The 6000-nt window shown below is 43.8% G+C and overlaps 1 protein-coding gene across 3 annotated transcripts in view; it reads left to right on the top strand.

Annotated features, from left to right (window-relative positions):
• The first annotated feature begins 3011 nt into the window (after nucleotides 1–3011).
• Nucleotides 3012–6000, top strand: part of LOC137108771 (alpha-1,3-mannosyl-glycoprotein 4-beta-N-acetylglucosaminyltransferase C-like) — a 90470-nt gene continuing 87481 nt past the window's right edge. For 2 of the 3 annotated variants that reach the window (XM_067493788.1, XM_067493786.1), the window contains exon 1: nucleotides 3014–3644. The gene's annotated coding sequence lies outside the window, so the exon portion shown is untranslated. Of the gene's footprint in view, nucleotides 3645–6000 lie in introns of all 3 variants that reach the window. The other variant, XM_067493784.1, reaches the window with a different exon arrangement.

Here is a 6000-nt window from a genome sequence, read left to right as displayed (position 1 = left end):
TCATTCTGTTGGAAGATCAAGCTTTTTTCATCTTCGCCTCCTGGCAACAGTTAAGCCATTCTTGTCTCAAAAGGAGCTTGAAAAGGCAGTTGATGCCTTTGTCAGTTCAAGATTGGATTACTGCAATGCACTTTATGTCGGAGTCAACCAGTCAAAATGCTGCTGCTCAACTTTTAACTAACACATAACTCCAGTTCTGGGTTCGGTTCTTACCGGTTCTTACCGTTCTTACAGTTCAGTTCTTACTCACTCCACTGGCTTCCATTACATTTTAGAACTGGTTTTAAAACGTTGTTGTTTGTGTTTAAAGCTCCTTCTGGTCTAGCCCCGCTCTACTTAAACGAAATAATAGTTCTTCCCAGACATGACAGAGTACCTCGGATATCTGGTCCACTTATTTCCAAACTCCAGGTGTAAAAGGTGGCTTCAAAACTGTGGAACTTCTTACCCCCGAGATCTGCTACATTACAAATTTGGCATGTTTTAAATCCACGCTGAAGAAGCATTTCCTCAAGCTGGCTTTTGATTCTTAGTAGTGAGGACATACTCTGCATGTTTTTGAAATACTTTTTCATTGTTATTATTATTATTAATAGTATTGTTTATCTTATACTTTTTTATAACTTATTATTTTATTCCTATTGTTTTTATCATTTTATCATTGTTTTTATCTTACTTTTATGGATTTATGTTTTTGTAATTGCTTGCTCAGATAGTCTGTTGTAAAGCACTTTGGTCAATTCCTGGTTATTAAAGCGCTATATAAATAAAGACTGATTTTACTGCTGTCAATAAAAAGTCTAAAGAACTCTCACTGCCACTATTAGGCTAAACAATCCAGCAGGCTGAAAAATCAAATGAATAAATTAGAGCGATAATATGAGTAAATCAGCAAATGTGGTACATTCCTAAAAAGACAGAGGGTTAGTTCAGGAACACCAAAATGTTGGCTGACAGAAGAAAAGAAAAGACCAGAGTAGAGATTGTAAATGATAGGTTTGTGCAGCTCGGGAACAACATCCTGTTGACAGATGAGATTAAAATGGCTATAATTCCTACACCATTTTCCCAATATTTTCAACAGCGGACAATCTGCACTTAAAGCACATCTTGATTGTTTCATTTTGAATCCTTTGTGGGGACGCACAGAGCCAAAATAAGGGAAACTCTATCCAAATACTATATATAACCTGACTGCAGGGCATCTCAGAGTACTTACAAAATGAAGTGCAGCTCTTGAGAAAACGTATCCCATCCTCCACCACATGTCTACTGGGAATGAGCAAGATTATAAATATATGAATTCATAGGCTTTCTGAAAGCCTAAATATTCAGGGCTGTACTGTCATCAAACTAAATTTTCCACAACTTTCTTCACCACCGGTAGCATTGATAGGATTAATGAAACTAAAGTTAATGCACAATAGACCCTTTAATAATAGAGCAACAGAGCCTGGCTTGCTGTGCATTTCACCATCTCCCTACAAAATCTGACCTTAACCTGGGGTCATCATTGACGACCAACTGACCACCTCTCCTCTGAGGGCATGCGGTTTTGCCCTCTGCAACATCAGAAGGCTCAGTCCCTACCTTTCTGAATATGCAACCCATCTCATTGTGCAGGCACTGGTCATATCTAGTCTCCACTACTGCATTGCCCTGATGATGATGATGATGAAACCCCTCCAGATGGTCCAAACTGCGGCAGCACGTTTCGTTTTTCTGCTCAGCCAAAATGGACACACGTCACATCACTCTTCAGATCTCTGCATTGGCTTCCTGTAGCCGCCTGCTTCCGGTTTCAAGCTCTCCCACCTAAAGTGTGATCAACTCAACAGCTACCTGAACTTCCTCATCGATGGCTAAAATTCTCCCCACCCACTACGCTCTGCCAACTTATTGCATATGGTGGTCCCACCACCACCAAGCAAAAGCAACATCACTCCCAGTACTCAAAAAGTTGTTGAAGACAACTTCCCGTGCACTTAAACTGTGTAATAAATAAATAAAAAATCCTATCTGGTTTCAGTATCACGAAACTGAAACCCTTCCCCTCATAGCACTTGGATTTTTTTTTTTGCTTGCCTTCTTTCTCACTTGTAAGTCGCTTTGGATAAAAGCATCTGCCAAATGACCAAATGTAAAATATCAGTCGAAAATAAATGTTCCGTTCAACGACGACACACTGGTAAACGTTATAATGAAGGTATTTTTATGCACATTTACTTCCCAATATTATCCAGGAGGCTCAGCATTTCTATTTGGGGCATGAAAACCCCATTTCCCATCTGGTATAAGCTCCCATCACAATTATGTGCTGGGATAGACACATATTACCCAAGATATTCGATGTAATGTTGTTTTTTGCGGTCACACTAAGTTCTCTTTCTATGTTAATATCCAAAGTATTCAAACTAATTATGTAGCCTGGGGTATTTGTGATTGGGACATGAATATGTACGCAAACAACTTAGCCCAAAAATGACCTCAACTGGAGCATGAACTGCAACTATTCTCTCCGTGTGTCTGTGCTCGTTGGTGCGATGTCATTTTCACGTTTATTATTAGCTTGACTTAATAGTCCCACCGTGGACACATCTTTTTTTCAGATGCAGCCGTTCGACATTTGACAAGGTGACGTCCTTTAAGAAATACAGATACTGTTGTGAAACAGTCTTTTGCAGCTTTCATCATGCGAGTTAAGTAAAAACAAGTGCTCATTATACACTAAGCCTTTTCCACAATGCACATTTTTAAAAAAAAATAAGTGCACAAGCATTTTGGTTTCTAAAAATTAGTAAGTTTTATCTTATCTTCTATCTTAGTTATCTTCCTCTTGACAGAAAGGCAACAAAAAGCCTTTGAAAGGCTTCATGGGATCAAACCTCTATCAATTGTCCCGCCCCACTATTTGGTCTGGATTGATTTTTTTTAAAACATTGGAACATCACAAAATGTCTACACAGTTTTTTAAACTTGCTTTTATTTCTTTAAGGGGGGTTTGGACAAACGGGTTCCCCTAAAAATCCTATCTGCTCCCCTGGTTTTGAGGGTTACAGTCTCTGAGCTCCTCTCATCTTCGGCTGTGTTTTGAGTAGGATGCACTTTGTCTTGTGATGACAGGTGAATCCTGGGATCTGACTGTCCGTGCCACGCACGCACTGCCGTCGCACCGCCCTCCTGTCCGCCTGCTGCCGGGAGGAGCAGAAAGAGGGAGCAGACCGCAGCGCAGCATCAAGAGTCACGGTGCCGTAGGGATGTGGCAATTTCGACAGCTATTTTGACAGCTAGAAATCCCCCGTGAAATCCTCAAAGTTTGTCTTCTGCGAGCGCTGAAGCAAAACAAAGCAAAACGTGAGCGGTGGGGGCGGGCGGGCGGTCGGGGTGGGGTGGGGGGGGGCGGGTTTGGGGGACCATTCGCGCCGAGGTGCATCAGCCGCTGCAGACATTTCCAGCGGTGCCTGCCCGACTGCTTGGAGCTGGCGCTCGGGATCGCGAAGCGCATCAGAGGCGGCGTCCAATCCGATCTAACTGTCAGGAGACGAAGAGCAAAAACACAGAAGACCCCCCCCCCCGCCGCCCCATCCCCCCCCCACGCTGACACCTGCGTTTGGACCCCCGCAGGATCCGCTTAAGAGGAGCAGGTGAGTGCCGATTTGATGTTGATGTGATGTTTAATGGCTTGACAGCGAGTTGAGATGATGATTGCTGACGGACTCACAGGTAAGGCCACGTGGTCACGCGCGTTTGTCCTGGGTCCTATCAAGCTCCGCGCAGCGTGTCACCCGCGATCAAGCCCGTGCCCCAACTTTGTGCACATTAAAGCCCTCGTCCCTGGATTGGCACCGGGGCATGTAGAGCTGCGTGTATCAGATGGCATCAGAAATGCACAACGTCCAGCAGCCCGATTACAGCTTAACTGAAGAAACAAAAAGAGCAGGAGGCTTTTAAAAAATAATAAATAAAACCAACAGCCAAATAATTATGTGGCACATGAGGTCAAAGTTCCAGACTATCGGTAATATAAGTCTCACAGCCACACGTCTGACCAGAAAATGAATCAGCTTTAATCAGAAAATTAACTTTCATCGGCTCTTTTAGTTCTTTAAGTGTCACAGCTGCAGAGCATCACATCTGGACAGCAGAGAAGAAGCATGTTGCAGTGTTTTAGAGCGACATTTCAAGTAAACAGCATCTTTCCAATGAGACACACACACACACTGCAAAACCTATAAAATGAATGTGTGATAGCAGTTCATCCATTTCACGAATGCTGAAGTGAGGCTGTAACAGTAACACATCACCAAAGGCGTCCATTGTCCTTAACATCGCAGAAGAATTGCATCATCTGCCGAAGCTGCTCGTGTCCTGTGGTGCGAAAGACAGCTCCATGGCTCATCTGAAAAGCCTGTAGCAAAACAGCAGCTCATTACAAGTGCAGCGGCTCGGGCTTCCTCTAGCAGGAGGCTGCCGGCTCATTAGGGGTCACCGAGGGGCGAGACTCCCACTATGAGCCTCAGCTTGTTACCAGGGCACTCTGTGAAACCGCTGTTAATTGGAATGATTTCATTTTCACTGACACATTAAGAAGACAGACTTTAAACAGGGGTTTACTGTTGAGAACTCACTGCGGTGCTGATCACTGTTCTTAGCTTGGAAAATGTATTTTGGTAGAATGGCAGTGAAGTTGAGAACGAAGCCCACAGTCTGGCTACAAATAGTCTGATCTGCAAAGCAGAAAATAGTACAAGATAAAACAGGAAGCCCTTACTGCACATTCTACAGTGGACACTGCTTGTGACTCTACCAATTTTGTGTTTGTGTGGATTGATTTGAACGTAGAAAATCTATCACGACACAATGTGCAATATTGTAACCACAAGCGCTCTGTATCCAGAAAAAACCCATCGTACTGGTCAAATGGGGTTTACATTAATCGCTTGCTAGGCTGACGACAATATTAGGTTTTATTTGTAAGATTAAATTAAGGAGGGGATTCAGTTTTTACCTGCCACGCATGGGGAGTAGCATCCTAATTGGGCTCTTACTCTGTGTATTACTCAGGCTGCAGTGTTAATCTCTTTCCCTGTGCATTTCCATCTTTCTCCATATAAACTCTATTATAGACTTGTACTGAGTCAACAGTACTTCTTTGAGACTGTCCTCGTGTAAAGTAAAGCAAGGTGGGCTATTTGTACAAGCGGGGAAAAATGACGAACCTGGACGTATTACTGTCTTACGTGGACGGATGTTTGAATAAACCAGATGAGGGACCAGAATGACCTGATCCTTGTGTCTTTGTGTGCGTTGCCTTCCTCAAGCGTCCTCACATGTGAGACTGCGCGGCCACCGTGCCCAGGAGGCACAGCATGATAGAAAACCTGGGCTGTGGGAACCAGTGTTTTGTTTGCAGCACGTCAGAGATGTAATTTCTGTCATAAGACAACGATGGCAGTCGAATGATTGAAACGTCACAAACAAGCCCGTTCGCTCGCTTCAAATCCTCCTGATAATCCCGACAACACGCACATATTACAGACAAGGACGCTTGCAGGATAAAGTCTGGCTAATCTCAGGAGTGTCTCACTTGGACATTTGTGAGTTTCCCTGTAAAAAGGGGCTTAGGTGTATGTGTCAACCCAGATGCCATTTGGTGCCATTGTAAGCAGTGATATCCAGCATTTTGCTGCCTGGTGCCAAAAGGGCCTCGGTACATAGAGGCGCTGTTTCAGCAAATGGTCCTGTTGGTCGTAGAAGCTGGTGACAAAGGACTCGTACGGTGGCTAAAGCTGGAGGACTTGTTTTCTTTAGATATTTCTTTAGTGTGATTGTGTTCCATCCTGTGCCTTCAGAACCGTGCAAGAACTGCTATGTACGTCTTTCCATGTGCGGATGGCAAAATGAGAACTGGACTTTCGAAGGAAAGATTTTTCAGTCGATAGTTGCCCTTGCACTCCAGCTGGCACTAATATTGCTTTGAGCGGGGCTGAGGTCTCTTTA

This window comes from Channa argus, chromosome 23, assembly GCF_033026475.1.
Source record: "Channa argus isolate prfri chromosome 23, Channa argus male v1.0, whole genome shotgun sequence".
In the NCBI taxonomy this organism is placed as follows: Eukaryota; Metazoa; Chordata; class Actinopteri; order Anabantiformes; family Channidae; genus Channa; species Channa argus.
The sequence above is the reverse complement of the archived record's forward strand: the minus strand, read 5'-3'. Positions and strand labels throughout refer to the sequence as shown.